Source organism: Lissotriton helveticus, chromosome 3_1 (assembly GCF_964261635.1).
Source record: "Lissotriton helveticus chromosome 3_1, aLisHel1.1, whole genome shotgun sequence".
Taxonomy (NCBI): Eukaryota; Metazoa; Chordata; class Amphibia; order Caudata; family Salamandridae; genus Lissotriton; species Lissotriton helveticus.
The window spans coordinates 2,123,750,276-2,123,769,911 of record NC_136061.1 but is presented as its reverse complement, the minus strand read 5'-3'; positions in this window follow the sequence as shown (position 1 = coordinate 2,123,769,911).

Sequence of the window (19,636 nt, the reverse complement as noted above, 5' to 3'; positions counted from 1 at the left end):
AAAGTCACATGTCTCAATGAAACTGACTCTGATTCATCTGCTTGTGATTCTGATAGCCAACATGATTGTAATGCTTCTGAACATAGAAAATGTAATGTTGTTCTTAAAAGTCAATTGTAATGATAGAAGTAAACTTTTGTGTACAGGTAAATTTGTGGGTATTCCCTTACAGGTTGCTGCGGATTCCGGCTCACCTTTTACGATTATTGAAAAGAGTGTTTGGGATGCAAATTTGGTCAGTTCCCCTGGTCCACATCTAGAGCCCGCTGATGTTCTTCCCGAAAGTTTTACTGTTGATAAAATTAATCTACTAGGATTCCGCTCTTTGGTCTTTGACTTTAAGAATCGCTCTGCAGTTTGTAAATTGCACATAGCATCTGCAGGCCCATCTGTCCTGGGTTGGAAGGATCAGAGAGCATTACACATAATTCTCGACCCTAACAGTCCAGAACAAGTCCTGGTAGAGTGTGAAAGTGAAACCACCAAGAATTAGACTCTTAAAGAGTTTCCAAATGTTTTTTCTGGGAAAATTGGTAAACTTGAGGGATTTTCTCATAGGATTAGACTCAAAAATAATGCTATTCCTAGAATACATGATTGTAAGAGATGAAGTAAAAAATGAGCTACTCAAATGACAAGATAATGGTATTATTGAACCCGTGGAAGCATCTGAATGGCAAGACGTGCCAATGGAAAAAAAATTCTTTGCGTTGATTTAAGAACTCTTAATGAGAATATAATTGTTGACCAATTTCCCTTACCCAGAATCGATGAAATGTTATCTCTTACCCGTGGTTACAAGTGTTTTTCCACCATTGACTTATCGTCAGCCTGTCATCAAATTACTTGACATCATTCTGGACGCAGTTTAACGAAATTTTGCACCCCCTTTGGTTGTTTTCGTTTTAAACGAATGCCTTTTGTATTAGCCTCTGCGGCTGCAGTCTTTCAGAGAATAATGTCTCAACTTTTTGGTGATATGCCTGGTATTTCCTTTTTCCAATGCGATATTCTCATTATGGTCCTAGATCATCAACAACATGACTCTAGACTCAAAAAAGTGTTATAGATTCTTGATAAGCATGGTCTAACTGCCGAAATAACTAAATGCAAATTTTCAGAGGATGAGGTGAAATATTTGGGTCATGCAATTAGTGAATCTGGCATCAGACCAAAAACCAAACTTGTCAGAGCAATATTAGATGCTCTTGCCCCTAAAGCTAAAGACGAATTGAGATCATTTTCGATGTAGTAACATCGAAGGAGTAGAATAGTTTTAACAGGAAGCATTTATTGTTGGCTTAGTAAGAGATAACAGGAAGTGCAGTTCCAGTCAGAATGAATAATAACATTCCATAACCCTGGTATGTGTACACGATATAGAATCAGAATAAAGAGTGTTAAGGGAACACTACATTCTATGAATATAAATAATTAAATGCAAAACTTACCAAAGAGTAATATACTACACGTGCGCTTTACAAATTGCCATTAATATAACATAACAAGATAACATAACATAACTGCATAATCTCGTCATCAACCTGGGATCCTGAGCATTTTGGCCAGAGACGTTGACCAAGAACAAACAAATTCCATCCACTATGCTGGCAACTACAATCAACCTGGCAGCTAGCTAAGTCCATGATATGTTAGAATGAAGGTTGACTACCCCCTAGAGTAAGTGGAGCAGGAAGAAAAGTAATACTTGCATGCCCCAAGAGGAAGCAAATGCTGAGGTGCCAAGAGGGGAGCAGTGGGTCTCCTGAATCAGGGCAATATTAATATTTATAGGTATGCCTGGCTGGCCTTGCATGGCAATTTATACCCCACACATTCCACGTCAGGAAATTAAGCATTGAGGGAAAAAGAGGGTAGCGGCCTGCCTTGAGGTGCACACACTGCACCTCCAAAAGGCAAATGAACCAAATGAAGCTTAAAGCATGTGGTTATGAGTGTATTACTCACTGTGTGAACAAATAATAAACGCCAATAACAAACAGAAACAAGAAACAACCCCCACCCCGGCTGACCCCAAACACAGACAAAAAACCCATGCATTGCTATAAAACAAGAGGTAAGAAAGAAAAAGAAAAATGAAAGGGGAAGGACCAAACTAAGCAAGAGACCAAACCCAAAGGCAAAGGTTTGCTCCACGCAGAGGGGGTACCCCCAGCAAATTGGCTGAATAGAGATTAGCATAACGTTTGATGACCTTCTCGTTGGATGTACAACTATGTGTACATGTAATCAGCCAGTGAACCCAATCAGGGCCTCGTGTAGGCTGTCAGTCAGCCAGCATGGGTGGTGCATCGAAAGCACAGGGAAGGAAGGCCAGAGATCACAAAGCCCCAAATGAAGATCAGCAACAGAAAAGGAGGCCATGGGTGAACCATTGTGGATGTGACAAACAACAGATAAGAGAACTCAAAGCAACAAACATTTAGTCATTGTCACAGAGTAGAGGTGCCACACCGCTCCCAGTCAAGAGATACTGAGGGGTTGGAGGAATCATAGGATCTAGCTCTGCTGGCAGGAATATGGTGTTCAGTTAATTCTAGGGCAGACACGGGTTGCAGGAAAAATGAGTTTTACCTCTGTTTTTGAGACGGAGACTAGCTGGAAAAAGAATGGAGTACTTAATGGCTCGAGTGATGGCCCGAGAGCCCCTGGCCATGCCCATCCTGAGAAGCCAAGCTGAGTGTGAAGTGGTCATTACTGAAAGGCTGCAGTTGGCACACCTGGCAAGCACCAACAAGCACTCCACCAGGCACAAGAAGACCGGCTGCACGACTGCAGTGATCATTCCTTATAGATCCCAGTCCACGCGGTGACAAAGGGCGGTCAGAGCGGAGGTCAAGGGTAGCCTAAGGAAGGCAACCGCTAAAGACCGGAGGATGTTGCAGTTAAGGAAGGCCTCAAGTCCAGAACTGCAGCCGGAGAGGCAGCAGGCTGCAACACGGGGTGGCCCCGGAGTGTCAGTGATTTCGGAAGGGGCCACTGCGGCTCACTCCGAGGGATGAATGACTTCACCAATTGCAAACTGTACCAGTAAGGGTAGGTTTCTTTGCAATTGCATCCTAAATTAATATATGTAACGACTAAAGTGTGCACCCATATTGGCACTCTAAAATATGAAGCTTTACCTTTTGTTTTTAGTACTGAAAATGACTAACGATGTTCATTGAGAACAGACAAAGCCAAGCAAATCAATCAAAATGCCATATATGTGATTTTTTCTATTATGGACTTTAGAATGATACGCTGTGAGTACACTTTGGGTATATTTATGTGTCTTCTGTCTTTTCTCCTTTCAGAAAATCCAATTGATTCTTTAGGACAGCTCATGTAGTTGTAATAAGGGTATTTAGGGACATATTATACACTTAAAGAGTGTGACTGAAGGCACATTTGATGGTAAACGTGTGCACTATTCACTGTACATTTTATAGCAGAGATAATAATAATTGGTGTGGGATTAAGTCCTGTGAAGGCCCAAGTCATCTTTGAGGAATTGGCTATGAAGCAGTCCTTTTACAGAACTCTTTTCACTTCATAGACAAACATTCTTTCATGTCATAGCACGTATGATATTCAGTTATTTATGGCAGCATCTTTCTCACAACAAATAGGATCCTTTGCCCAGTATTCACATGCCAAAACACACTACACTGAATGGCTAGAAGTGCAAGAGAGACCACATATGTATGGAAGGCCCACATGCCAGCAGAAATATCAGATCAATAACAGACTGCATGCCAGCTAGGATTTATCCAGATATGGGATAGTATAATTTCCCTAATGCATATAAAACTAACTCCCACATCCTATAAACAAATGCATGCAACCAAATGCCACTATGTTTTTGGGAAATACTCCACAGCTAGGGAAAATATTCATCGTGCATATTATCGGCGTATTAGATCAAATATTGAATGGCTAATTTACAAAGCAGAGTGCCCATGTGTGCAGAGACCCATGTGCTAGTAATGCAGGGTGCACAGAGTGATTGCCTGTCCTCAAGACATAGAAGCAATTGTTTGATTAATTTAATGAAGAATGAGTCATACCCAATTATTTATAACCATGGTTCTCTCACTGTTCTAACCTTACCCTCTTCTACCATTTTGCATTTCCAAGCTCTTTATTTGTTCTCTTCTCTCATAGTAGAGTATATTATAACGATTACGAATAAAGCTTTGACCTGACAGTACTCCTAAAAACACCTGTTGTGCACCTCTGAACAGCAATTGCAAGCAAATGAGCTATATGAATTGAGCTTTAGATATTTGGATCATTTCTATTTGTATTACAGATGGAACTTTTACCTGCATATTGTGGGTTGTCCTGATGGGCCCAAACCATCTTGATAGTATATTAGCTGATACTGGTGAATGTCCAATGACTGCAACAATTTGGAAGTGAGGTAGAGTGTCTTTCCTTCTCCTCTTGCATCAGCACCAACATCTATCATGAATGAATGATGTCTAAAAACTCAACCTGCTGCTGGTTTGTATGTGCAGTAAATCTTAGCTTGGTATCTGCTAAATTGAGCGATTGCAAAAATTCTTGTAGATGTTCTTCAACATCAATCCAGATAAAGAAGATATCATCTATATATCTAGACCAATGTGGGACTGACTAAAAAAATGGAGCAATCTCATTTTGAATACATTTGGTTTCAAAAAGAGGCATGTAGATATTTGCTATTGATGATGCAACTGATGCTCCCATGCTCACGCCCTTAATCTTTTTGAAAAGGGTGTAACCGAATTCAAATGTGTTTCCATCAAAAATATTTTGAGACAGTCTAGGAGAAAAGATTTGGGACAAGAGACGTTAAAGGTGTCGATGAACCAAGCTGATGCCTGATCTCAGATTTATGCCCCCCTTTCGTAGATTTGACCAGATGACAAAACAGTTGCCGTTAGATGTGACCATTGGTGAATACTAAAACCAAGTGCACAAACTGACACCCTGCACAACAGTGTATTTTTATTGTGATGAGTGGGCCATTACCCATTGGGGATTGGAATATATAACTGGGTGATTGGACCTACCTGGCAATCAAATTGTTAAGGAGAGTAATTGCATCTTTCACCTTCTTCTTTTGATTCAGAGACATATAAATGTATGTAAAGTACACTCAGATGGTTTAGGCACAGGATCATACCAGAGGAAACTAGAAAGGTATTAGCCACACCAATCGGGCACCTTGGTTACTTAGGGATTTAGGTGATGAGCACTAACTTGCCCTGGGTGTCTAGCTTAGGCCTTCACTTTCATCTGTCTTTGCAGGCTTATAGAGTGAGTGAAATAGTTTTTTTGACTATGCGATCGAGGGGCAATTGGCATGTGAAACAAGGTGCTGCATGGAAATAATTTCACAAAAGTTGTTAGTTTGTTTGTTAATAATTGCTGTTTGACATGGGGCTGACAACAAGCATGATACTATATAGTCTATCATGCATAAGTTATGAATTATAAAATGAGGTCTAATGTTTGGAAACAACATATATGAACTATGATTAGCAATGCATGAGTTTCCACTTGACTGAGATTACTTGGCCTATGCAATGATGTATTGTGTCAAAGGGTGAATATTGCTCACATTGTGGGCAGAACTCTTTATATGTAAAATGGAAATCTTTTGTTTTATTCCAGCCCTGACGAAGTTTTGGGGCAAGAAGCACCCAAGGAAACATGTGTAGGGTGGCTGAGGGCTCTGGACCAATAATTAAAATGTACTTCTGAGTAGAATGGACTTTTCTGAACAATACTTTTGACCAATGTGGATTTGACTTAGCATGTGCTTAGAGTCTTGGGGCCAGATGTAGGTAAATCTCATTCACCGATTCATAAATACCGAATTTTACCGATTCGGTATTTATGAATCTGTAAATGAGATGTAGGTAAAAATTCGGTATTTTTTACCGAATCGGTATTTGCTATTGAATCCTATGGGCCTTGAAGCCCATAGGATTCAATAGCAAATACCGATTCGGTATTTACCGAATCTGTAAAAATACCGAATTGCTAAGGGGGACAGGGTGTCACATTGACACCCTGTTGCACCCCTGTAACTGGCTTTTGCGCCATGTGGCACACAGACATGCCCTTAGGGCATGTCTGTGTGCCACGTGGCACAGGTGTACATGCACAGATGTGCTTGTACACAAGAATTCGTAATTTACCATGCAATTCTATTGCATGGTAAATACCGAATTCTTAAGGCCCTGTAGCACTGTTAGAAGTGCTACCTACATCTCGAAATACATATTCGGTAATTTTACCGAATGGTAATTTTAACGATTCGGTAAAATTACCGATTCGATAAAATTACAGATTATGTCAGTTTTTTTGTGCCCCTACATCTCCATACGGTATGCAACGTTTACAACAACATTTTTACAACGCACTACCATTACAACGCAGGTATTACCACGCATACCATTACAACGCATTGCCCTGGGGGGCGCTCTAGGGTAAGTAATACGTTTAATTTTCTATCCAACACCTTCCCTAGTGTCCACGGGGACTGGAGTTGGAATAGAAAATTATACTTACCACTATCCAGCACCTCTAAGCGCTATGCGTTGTAACGGTATTCGTTGTAAATACCGCGTTGTAAAGGTATGCGTGGTAAAAGTGTGCGTTGTAACGTCATACATCCCTCCGTACATCTCCATAGCCCTTTACCGGTCGGAAAAGGCAGAAAATCGGTATTTTCGGCCGATTCCGACCGGTAAAGGGCTACCTACATCTGGCCCTTGGTTACTTGTGTATTTAGACCCTAAGGTTTATTAGTGGATGCAGGGTGACATCCTCCCTCTTTTAGCAACTCTGGATTTGGTGCATCAGGGCAGATATTTGTGCACTGTGAGTGAGCGCCAAGTTTTCCTAATCACCCCCTTCCACAGCAAAAATGCACTTTACCAAAGGGGTCTGCAACCTCTGCACCTGTTCTGTCTGCTGTCTTTTGGTTCAACATGATGAGGTGGGTCCACCACCGCAGACCCTGCCATTGTTTCCTGCAATGGGTGCTACAGCGCCTGTCGACCTTCCTGTTGGCATACACTTCTCGCAATGTCTCTCCCCACCTTCTTCTTGTTATGGAGGATGAACTGCAAATAAGGAGATAAGAAAAACTATTGCAATTTAAAAATCATAAATGACAAACATCACAAATGTATGAAAAACATTATAGAGGCATGAACTGAATATATCCTAACATGAACTGTTCTCATTTTGGATTATTGGTCCACGATTTTGAACTTTGTTGGAAGGACTGCTCAATGTTGTCTGATAGCATTAACTACCATGCTGCCTTGCTTGTTTGTGTATAATTAATTTTAATCATTTCTCTGTTGCATACTACATATATATTTGATAAAGGTCCTTGTTTACATTTGTGTTGGATGCAATACTCACAAATGGGGCGATATTTTGCATGCCATATTTCAAGTGTGTTTGGATATAACACAGATGGAATAGGGCAGATGTGAGATCTGTTTATGATGCAGTATCCCATCCTCGAAAATCAAAGCCCGGGCCTTTGTTTTTTATAGAGCAGGTACTCCATTACAAATGTGATGGATTATCCTGGCCTCCCAAATATGCATGCTCAGTTTAAAGTTAGATGGACTGTTATGTTTCCAATGGCTCTACACACAATGGCGTGTGTGTCATAAAGCTTGCCCCCATGTCGAGGGCTTGCCATGGCTCAGATAGTGTAATGTCCTAAATCAATTATGCAACCCCCATCCCCCCATTTAATGAAAAAATATGACATGTTTAAGAGGACCATAGATGTATGTAATGCACCCCCCTGAATACCTTAGACAATAACACAGCTTGCCCATGCCGAAGGAAGGTCCTTATGGCCCAGTCTGCAGCCTAACATATTTGTATTTTACAAGCTCATCTCTACCAGGGACATTACTCTGTTGCACTATGGTCAGGGCCTGCAGGGCCTGTATTTCACATTGACAAGATAGGCAGTCGCTTAGGGCGCAGTCATTGAAAAGTTAACATTTTTCCCAACTTGACATAAAGTTGAAAAACTCATTTTGGGGCACAATGGGCACTGCACTACATTTGTGGTATATCTAGTGTGCATAACTCAAACCCCACCGTGGTTTTTGTTAATTTCTCTCCAAAGAGGGAAATAATGGACTTCTTTGAATTCCATAGAAATTTTGATAAGGAAGAGTTAAGACTCATAAAAGAGGTAGTAAGAATATTTACCAGAAACAGAGTTATGGGAGATAAAGTAATAGGAGTACACATCATTTTAATAATCTCTAACATTCCCCCACAATGGTAAGAATAGGAGATGCCATTCTGGTGCACGATCCAAAACTATTTATACACAGTCTAAAACTTGTTTTCCAGTTTCCTTAACTGTTTTGGAAAACCATAAACTCAAGTACTCAATTGCAGGACTATTCTATTACATAAAAAAGCCTCCTTTTGTACATTTATCTAGACTGAGTTTATAATTATAAATTCTCAAAATTCTCTTACCTCTTTAAACACCACAGGCAGAGAAACCTGCGACTTTTGATATATAGTAATACATCATCATCTTATGGGGAATATTTGACTTATTCTTACAAATAATAAAAGCCCTCAATTTGAGAGTTGAGATGAAATGCCTGAAGTGATCATATGAATAAAAATCGGAACATTGAGCATTATTGATCAGTACTTCTTTGTTGGTGAAAGTAAGGAGATTGAATGCCATTAAAGATTTAGGGCCAGATGTATGACCATTTTTGCATGCGCAAACTGGTTTTCGAACCTGTTTGCGCATGAAAAAACAGTATGCTGAATGTACAAACCCTATTGTGCGACTCGCAATTTTTTGCGAATCACAAAATAGGGTTTCGCGACTCGCTATTAGAAAGGGGCGTCCACTTCCTAATAGCAAGCGCAATCCTGTGTAAGAAAGTTTTGTTTGCGCAATTGCGGGCGTCAAACACTCGCAAATTCCCCAGGAGTCCCTTCCCCTTTGCAAACGCAGGGGCAAATATTATTAAAGGGCAGGCAGTGGCCCCAGGGACCACTACCTGCCCTTAAAAATGAAACAAAAGCATTTAATTATTTTTCTTTTTTAAATGCATCCCATTTTCCTTTAAGGAAAACGGGCTGCATATTGAAAAAATAACTGCTTTATTTAAAAGCAGTCCCTGGTATGGTGGTCTGCTGAGCCCAGCAGGCCACCATACCTGTGAGGGCCTGCCATTCCCAATGGGGTCGTAAACTGCGAGAGGCTCATTAATATTCATGAGCCTCTCTATTTGCGACCCCATTGGGAATCACACTGTTGTACATTCTAAATAGCACCTCGCAAATTGCGAGGCGCAAAAGACTCGCAATTTGCGAGGCGCTATTTTGGTCTTCGTACATCTAGCCCTTAGATTCCTCAAATAACAGTGATATAGTTTGTACAGAATTGAAGTGAAAGCTATGCTACTTCATTGCGGTTAACATAAAATTTCTTCCAAGACAATCAAAAACTTTCTTTGCATCTAATGAGAATGCAGCAAATTGTTAATCAAGATAGGAAAATGTACTTAAAATATTCAAGAACACTTTTTGATTATCAAAAGTAATTTTTCCTTTAATAAATCTGGCAGGCTTTGAAACTACTGCAAATTGCAAATTGCTTGCAATCTGTATTTATTTGAGAGAAGAGCCTTTTACAAAGGTTAGTGCCTTCCTCTGGTTTAGGAATGATACAGATTATGACTTCCAAGAAGTACCTTTAGTTCTGTAATATATTTCTACACAATTTTTCCTACACAAATCAAGGAGTCACCAGGCAGTCTAATAGGACCTGGTGCCTTTACTGTTTAAGCAAAGTTTTGGCTTTAATAATTTCTTCTGTAGTAATATACTTATTGTAAAAAACTCAGATCATGGTTAAAATAAAATTGGCGGAAACCACGGAAAACAATAATCAACCTTTTTATCATTAAGGGGATTTTTGAGAATGTAGTTCTTTATAATGTTTTAACACAAATTGCATTTCATGAGTAGCCCTAAGTAGTCCATCACTGCTAGCATTTAATGAAAAGGGCAATTGTTATGTCTTAACCTCTAAGTAATTCGTTAATTCATTCACTACTTTATTTTGAGCTGTATTTTGTTTAGGAGTTCCAATTCACAAAATGTTGCACATTAACACGGCAAAGTCTCCACCCAGAGGAAAAGCAGCTCAATGTCCATTTAATAATTTTGGTTCTGCTTTTTCTCCACAGGGAAAATACGTTTCCACACAAGAAACACCTTCCCTTCCATCCCCTCTACTTTTGGAAATTATGTGTTCCATTTATTACCCTGAAAGTGATATTACTCCAACCTTAGCTAAAATAAAACTCTGGCCATTTCAAGGGTGGGAAAGTTCAGAGTATAGGTTGCGAAGACCAACAAACACACGTTTGTAGATGTTTACAACCTTTAAAAAAGCAAATCACAGCTTAATCTATGGTTTCCCTACCATCTGCAAGGGGCTTACTAATGAAGATTTGCCACACTTGTGGCAGAGAAATTAGCAATAGTAAAATCATTCATGCGTGTCAGGAATCCTTCTGTAATTTCTTACCAGGGCACAAAAATCATTTTAGGCATAACTGTATGTTTCCAGCCCATCATTGCTTTGTGACTCTGACACAATGTATTTAAATAATCAGGAGAAGTGTGTTTCTTCAACTTAAAGTATGTATGTTCTGGGTTTATAATATTTTTTAATACATGTCTAGATTTCTCTTCAGCAATTAACTTCTTTCTGGAAAAGTAATTAATAATACCAACTCTTGCTGAAGCCTTAAAAACACCCCAATTATTTGAATAGATATATCTGTGGTATAATTTAAGACCATATATTCAGAAGAAAATGACAACATTTCTGGTATGAAGTTAGAAACGTTTGAAAGAGCTGAATTTAATGTCCACCTCAGGAAAAGGAAAAGATAAAAATCAAAAATCTAGGTTCATGGTCAAAAATGAATATGTGTGGGGGCGTGGCTTAGGCGGCAATGTGGTGAGAAGCACCTTCGTTGAGCTCCGTGCCCTGCAGCCTATATGAGCATTTTTTAGCTGAGCTAGGGTGCTGAACTGCGATCCCGGGAGTGCTGGACATACCCTGTGTGTTGGGGCACCCGCGGGGAGCAGTGGATTGCGGGACGGCTGTGTTATGGACTGGCGGACCATCGACGTCTTCCCGAGGAGCGGCATCCGCCATTTTGAGCCGGTGGTGGAACGCTCCGGAGCGGAGCCTTGGCCCAAAGGTTGCCCTTGTTTGGAGCGGCGGAGTAGCTCTGTGGAGGGCGGAGACGTGGCCTGGTGAGGCTCTCTGTGAGAGGAGCACTGCGGCTAGATGGCGGCTGAACCTGGGGTGCGATCCAGTGTATGGACCGGGCTTGCTTCGTGACTTTTCGGAGGAGGCGGTGAGGAGCGGTGGGTCAGTGTGCCCGGGGCGGCAGCATGGCCTGACAGGGCCTCCCGGCTGCGGAGCGCTGCGGCCTGCAGATGGCTGACTCGGAGGTCGTGGGGGGGCCCGAGGCGCGGGCTGGACCTGCCCGGAGGAGAGCGGTGGAAACGGTGAGTCTCCCCCTGAGAGCAGATGGCGCAGCGGTGAGTACTGTCCTCGGCCCTTCCACGAAGGGGTCAGAGGGGCCCGGCTGCGGCCCACGTAACACTGCACAGGCTGGCATGGAACTCGGGGAAGCAGCGTGGGACAGGCGACAGGGGCTCAGCGGCTGTTTTGGGGGGCCTGCGCTGAGGTGCCTGGTGAAGCGAGGCGGATCAGCTGGGCCCTCCCAGGTGTGCAACGGAAAGTGAGCTGCGTGGCGACCCTACGGAGGTGGCGGTGGGCCATCGGGCCTGTTGAGGAGGTGGCGCGGTGGGGGGTCGGGGGCTATTGCTGGGAGTGCTGACGTTGCCTGTGGCTGTCCCCCAGAGTCCTGCTCCCTGGCCTCCCCACGCCGCTAACTGGTTGCCAGGTGTGCCCCCTTCTCAAAGTGAGCAGTGAGCTGCCCAGGGGTTCTGCAGGCGAGCGCCGCCATCAGGACGGTACGCGCTGCCGCCTGGTGGAGTGTGATGGGCGCTCGGGGGCCCTGTAGTCGAGCGCCACCATTTTGAGGCCCGGCCTGGCTTTCCCCCAGAGAGACTAGTACCATAGAGCCTGCACTGCCACCTTGTGCCTGGAAGAGAGCTTGGAGTAGACTGGTGGTGCGCTGGTGGTGTGGTGGGGGCCACTACCCTTGTGGCCTGGAGGAGGCTGCCCGTGGAAGTGCTAGTGGCGTGGACTGGTGCTCCCTTTGCTCCCTGAGTATCTCCTGTACACCGGCTGGCCCTGCTTCTAGCGGGGTCTGGGGGTGCTTTGTGGTGCTTGAGTTGGTGTGGCAGCGACCAGGCTGCAGCGCCCGTTCTAAGCTAAGCCCACATCTTGAACCGATTGGCGAGTCATCCTGGGGTCCTGCGGGTCCTGCGGGTCCTGCGGGTCCTGCGGGCGAGCGCCGCCATCTTGAAGCCCGGCCTGGAGGTGTCGTGTTGGCGCCTTATGGCGAGCGCCTAGGAGTCCTGCAGAGGAGTGCCGCTGTCTTGAGGCCTGATCTGACCGCCCCCCAGGGACTGGCAATGCTGCAGGGGGCCCCCTCCCCTCGACTACGCTGCTGCCTTTGGCCTTGGAGGGTGCTTGAGGCAGACTGGTGGTGTGCTGGTGGTGCGGTGAGAGACTCTACCTTTTGAGGTGCTGGGGTCTGGTGGAGGCTGACAGTGGCGGTGGCAGTGGAGTGGACTGGCGCACTCTTCGCTTGGGCTGGCCACTGAGTGACTCCTGCGTACCGGCTGGCCCTGGTCCTGGCAGGGTCTGGGGGGTGCCTTGCAGTGCCTGAGCGGGTGAAGAAGCGGCTAGGCCGAAGCATTTGTTGTATAAGGATGTTTCTTCATGTACTTTTGGCTTGTTAATAGCACCCAAGGTGAAGGAGGATTGCTGCGAGCGGGCGGACATGGCACCCCCGGACTGCCCTACACGAACTCTTGGTGGGGGCTGCGCTGCTAGCATGTTCAGATCAGGGGCAGGGGAGACTGCGTGGCTTGGTAGAGAGGGCCTGCCACCTGTATAGCAGTTCTCTGTGTTTGCTGTTTCTGGGGGGGTTAGGGGGCTGACGGAGGGTCTCAATGCACCTGGTTCTCTAGATACTCCCCTCCTTTGTGTACTGGAACTGCGGAAGGAGGTCACCGATCTGGGGGACCGGGTGAATGGACTGGAGAAAACAGTCGATGCTCGTACGGAGGATCAGGAGCAACTGTGGCAACGCCTGGCGGCGCTGGAAGAGCAAAATATAGAACTGCAGGTCAAGCAGGAGGGCCTAGAAAACCGAAGCCGCCGGAACAACCTCCGTATCCGGGGGGTCCCTATCGGAGCGGAGGGGAAGGACATCCTGACCTACGTGGCGCAACTCCTCCACGAGGTTTGGGGGGATGAGGACGCTTCCCCGCTGGCTTTGGACCGGGCCCACCGAGTTTCTGGGCCCGCGGGGAGACCGGGTCTTCTCCCAGACATCCTGACACAGGTGCATTTCTTCACTGAAAAGGAGGCTATTTTGAAGGTGGCAAGGGACAAGCCAGATCTCAGCTACGAGGGGCACAAGATTCAAATTTTTCAGAACCTGGGGTGCGATCCAGTGGCTGGGCCGGCCTTGCTTCATGACTTTTCAAAGGAGGCGGTGAGGAGCGGTGTGTCGGTGTGCCCGGGGCGGCGGCGTGGCCTGACGGGGCCTCCCGGCTGCGGAGTGCTGCGGCCTGCAGACGGTTGACCCGGAGGTGGTGGGGGGCCCACGGCACGGGCCGGACCTGCCCGGAGGAGAGCGGTGGGAGCGGCGAGTCCCGCCCCCCCCCTGAGAGCAGACGGCGCAGCGATGAGCACTGTCCCCCGGCCCTTCCACGAAGGGGTTAGAGGGGCCCGGTTGCGGCCCACGTAACACTGCAGAGGCCGGCGTGGAACTCGGGGAGGTGGCTTGGGACAGGCGACAGGGGCTCAGCGGCTGTTTTGGGGGGCCCGCGCTGAGGTACCTGGTAAATCAGGCGGATCAGCGGGGCCATCCCTGGGTGAGCAGCGGAAGGTGAGCTGCATGGCGACCCTACGGAGGCGGCAGCGGGCCATCGGGCCTGTTTAGGAGGCGGCGCAGTGGGGGGTCGGGGGCTATTGCTGGGAGCGTTGACGTTGCCTGCTGCTGTCCTCCGGAGTCCTGCTCCCCGGCCTCCCCGCGCCGCTAACTAGTTGCCAGGTGTGCCCCCTTCTTGAAGTGAGCGGTGAGCTGCCCCAGGAAGCTTGCAGACCTCTTTTCCAAGTCAAACCAGTATTGTATCCCTCACCAATATCTTATTTTATCTGTTCATAAATGCTTTGTGTGGGCCTGGGAAGGCATGCATTACAATCCTATAAAACTTAAAGATAGTGTCCCTCAATATGCATGTATTAGATGTTAATTTCTCAAAGAGGGGCTGATCCTGAGTAGCTGCCTTCAGTGAAGGACACATTCAGTAGTCGAAGTGGGCAGGATCTGAGGAGCACGACATGCCCATACTTTTTTAGATTAAGAAAAACAGCTCCTCTACTTTTTGTGAAAAGACAACCATCGCGGGACGGTTAATTCCAACAGTTGAAACGCTTCAGCTGGAATATAAGGCAGGGAGTCTCTTGTGCTGTGAAACCAAGGAAGTGGCAGACAGCTAAACAATCCTTCTTGCCAGGGTGGCTGTTTGCATGAAGGAAATGTACATGTGTACAATCTGCAAATGTAAAGGGTGCTTGGAAGCCGGTATCGCCTTTAATTAACAGAATCACTTGAAACTTTCTAACGAAACACATGTTTTTTTTTGAGTGGCATTCCAAGGAAGTTACTAATTGAGCTGTGAAGTTTGTGCTTTTAAAGGAGGACAGTTTATGTACAGTGTGGGTATTACTAAAATCTATATTTCGGAAGCACTCTTTCATCTTAAATATTTGTGCATTTTGTAGCAGCATATCTTATAGTGTGTGTAATGCAAGTTTAAAATAATGACTTACATATTCGCAATGCTTTCTGTCAGACTGGGATCTCGAAGCATTAAACATATGCAAGTCACTATTCTCCACAGCACCAACCAGGATTCAGTTCTAAGGCTCTCTGGCTCGCTGGCTCTGTGGTTCTCTAGTTACACACACAGACCTCTGTAGTGCATTAACTAACAGAAGTTTGATAATGTACGATATATGTGGTTACTTGATGGTGAAAAATAGAAAAAAGTTACAGAATGTTTTCTTTTTTTAGCCACGTCTTTGACCCCGCCCCAATGCCCACGCTCCTTCATTGCACAGCATCACAGTTCCCATACTTTTTTAAATGCACTTCAACCACTGGAAACATTACCCAATATCTAAAAAAAGTATAATGAAAACGTTGTTTTCTTCTAAAATATTGTGTGACTTACTTATTTCAAATGACTTGACATTATTGTGCACCTTACTGGTTTCAAACAAATTGACATTGCACTTATTTTACATACCAGCTATTGTGATGAATTTCTCTTAATGCCAATCCTCAAACGGTCCTAGAACAAGTAATAGGGTGAAGGAGGGTTTAGAATTAATAAGTGAGATGAAAGGAATGTAATTAGGTACATTTGTGCACTGATATAGTTCCAGACCACATGGGTAGTGCTACTGGGGGTGCTGCAAGACCAATAGAGGGAGTCTATCAGTTGTGGCTTTCCATGCTAAGTCCAAAAATGCATTACCAGTGATTGTCTACTCCATGTGCACCTAAATGATGTCCATTGTCCTGAGGAACCATTTAAGGAATAGTCTTAAGTGTTTGAAGGTTGACACACTGGTCAAGCGAAGCTGAGGACCCTCATTTTCAAAATCTAAAAGATCTTTCTTTTTACTTAATAAAGGATCCTAGGGACCACATTAATTTAAATTGTGTGCATCTTCACCAGCCAAATAAGGAAAGTGCCAATCAATACTGTAAATCCAAGCTGAGGCCAGGGTGGAGTCTAGAGTAAGTAACTGTACAGGGACCTGATGTATTCAGGGTTATATTGATGCTCAGGTTGTTGCATGGCGTTTTAAGATCCGAGCGAAATTTACCGATTCATGCCCTTATATACGTACAACTCACATTGCCCTATTATATGGGCATAGAAATCATAACCATATTTAGACATAGCCCATGCGGTCCAAATGCAGGCATGGCTACTTCCACCCGTTCCAAAAAGTCACAACGATTTCTTGGAAAATCGGCTTCAACAGTCAGGGACATACCCTTGCTTGAATATTCATTTGTCCAAGAACTCTTGGGGTTCTTTGATGACGTTATTCTACCCGACTTTACGTCAAACTAGGCACCTTCAAGGTATAAATATGCCTTCATTTGCTCTAGCAAACACACAAATATCTACTTGGCCGACGCAGCTCGCTACAGCAAGTGCCGAAGGAAGCCGACACTCCAGCTGACGCACTAATCGAGAGGCTGCATTTCTCTCGGCGAGAATCCAGCTCCAGTGTTTCCAAGCTCCCCTCGCGGGGTGTTGGGAAATCGAGTCTCGAGACAGAGATACCAGACCTCCTTCATTCTAAAACCAAGGTACGGAGCTGATTAGACCGTAAAGAGAAATCTTGGATAGATTCTTGGCAGAGAAACTAAACCTATGCTACACCACACTTACTTCTTCCCTCGTACTAGACTTAGGTTAGGTACATTGGGGTAGGCGTATTTTAGAAGCACCAGTTGAGTCCTTTAGCCTTTGTTATTTATATATGTATTTATCTAAGGTTTAGAAACCATACAATGCTTTTACAGTATTATTTTATAATACTCTTCTTGCTGTACGCATTATACTTTGCAGCCAGTATTACGATTGTAGCAGTTCACTTTACTTGCATGAGAAAGAATACTGTTCAATAAATCCTTTTATTGAAAACGCCCATATCTCTATTTTCTCTGCACCTCTGATGAAACAAAGCATACACGATTGCCTGAGTAAAATATCTATTTATTGTTTCCACGACTCTGAAGATACGTTTATTCTTGGGGAAATAATGTTGTTGTGTTTATGCGGTTGTCAGAAACTAATCCCTTCTTGTTTATTTGAGAAAGTTTCTAGTGACCTCTGAGCTAGTTGGCACTCACAATTAAGTTTAATATATTCGATAGAGACCTAGTAGACCCAAGTCCTATGTCAAATCTACAGGATATATTATTCCAATGCGCAGAGCTAATTGGGAATATAGGAACTATACTACATGGCGCCCAATGTTTGGTAAGGCACTAATTTAACGCTGGATACTAGAGTAACTCAGTCATGCTTTTCACAGAAACTCAAGTATAAAGTTTAAAACAATGGACTATATTGCTAGAAATCACGGTGTGCATACCACCCCCCATGATGTTTATAATGATTGCCTCAATGTTGGTTTTGCACCCGTACTGAAAAAGGACTTTAAAATGAAAAGGAGGTTTCACATAAAAATGTTCCACGTATAGCGACACAGTAACTCTTTTTAACATCAACTGTAAATAATGAACTAATATCTATTGAAATTCTGAAGAAGGTTTCATGTTTCAGAGATAGCACATTACCAAGTTAACAGTAAGAAAATGTGACATTTTGTGAACATTTAACAAGTTTAATTTGAATATTTTGTTTAGCATTTTTTGTTGGGGCAAGTGCAATCTGGGAGTTGTAGTTAGGAGGTGTTTTATTGGAGTATCCGGTTATTTAATTAGTTTAAAATGTGGGTGGAAGGAGCACATTTGTTAAAGCATGGGTCTCTTTGGTCGATTCGTTAGATGAGTGATTAGCGGTTGGACGCGCGTGTTGTACTCTAGAAGAAAGTTTTTTCATTGAGCAGGTATGTCGGTAGTTTAGCTACTGAAGAATTTGAGTGTGTCCAAGAGCAAAAATTGTTAGATAAGGGAGTTGAGCAAATGTGGTGATTAAGTAAAAGTAGGGTGTTGCGAGAAAGTGTCAGAACCCGCTCTTCTCCTCAGAGCTGGCCAGTGACACAGGAGCAGAATGACGCTGGCTCCCAACTCCCCCTCAGGACTTTCCAGCCGCACACGGTTTTATAAAATGCGTAGCCAGAAGAGTCCCAACGGGGAAAGGGGAATTGGACAGAGAAGAGAATGCACACAAGTCGTCTTCTTTCTTCTTTCGCTACTTTTTTCTTTTCTGCTCTACTGGTTGAGTAATTGCTGAAAAAACAAAGGTACATATAATTCGCTAACTGTCCTATCTTCTCTACGAGTATTTGTTCCTATATCTATTTACTCACTACTACCTACCCAGGAGCTGTGTGCCTTTGCTTCTCTTCTATTGGCTTCTCGTTCTTCTATTCCGTGTCGTAAATCACTGTAATGTAATTTGAATTATTATATGTTCCTTCTCTAATCTTACTCTATTCTTCTCTCCTAGTTTTACTCTGATGCTCACCTACAGAATGGAGAACTGCCACTCATATAAATTTCCTATTCTTCTTGTTTCTTCGTACTTCTCGCCTAGTTATACTGCAGTTACTTCACTGAAGTACAATGTAGGGTTCTTGTCTTCTTCTTATTGCCTTAGTGTCTCTTTACTCTATTATGTCTGAGGATATACTGTTGAAACTATGAATTCAACTGAACTCTATTCTACTGACCCTCGCAAGACTGAATACAAACACGGTGCTCGGCTCAGTAACTAGTAACTGATACTCTTCCTTTCGACTTCACTTTAACAGTACACTTGCACAGAGAATGACTTCTGTAAACGGGCATGCGCTAATATACACTATAGTATTTACAGCTCTGACTCGAGATAATGCTTCAACCTCAAGAATGCGTTTCCTCAGAGAAAACACGAACTTCACCTCAGGAATTCTACAAGGAACGTTCTTACTTGAATTATTCTGCCTAATGTCTCCAACAACTCGTATTCAGCTTTGGTACTCGCGACGCATAGTTTATTCCCTACTCTAGCGCGACGCTAACAGGACACCTCTCTCCGCCTCCGCTGCTCTGGTGAAGTGCGTAGTTCTCCGCGCGCTTCACCTGGAACACGCTAATCATGTTGGTAGGCTAGAGCGCTGACTGGAGTTCTAATGAGGGACGAATGGCTGCCATGTTGCAATTTCCCTCTCACCCAATTCTGCTTACTCAGTCTCACTAGCGCTGCCACCACCATTCCTGTCTGGCCTCTCTGTGATTCTCTCTGGGTAATTACTCTCTTAGCTTGGGACCTGACAGTACCCCCCTCAAAGGCCTCTCTTCCTTCCGAATCTTGTTTGGGAACGTTCTGTGAAATTCAGCTATTAGCCTGGGAGCATGGACTTCAGATTCAGGCTCCCAAGACCTTTCTTCGGGACCATAACCTTTCCAATCTAGCAAGTAATATAACTTCAGTTTCTTCAACTTAGAATCCAGAATCTGTTGAACTTCAAACTCATCTCCTTTCTCAGTTTGAATGGGTTTTGGAGTCTTATGTAATCTAACTTCTGGCACTACCTTTTTAAGTAATGATACATGGAAGACTGGATAAATGTGTAAGGTCTTTGGTAATCGTAACTGGTAGTTTAGTGTGCTTAATTTTTTCTCTATTTGGT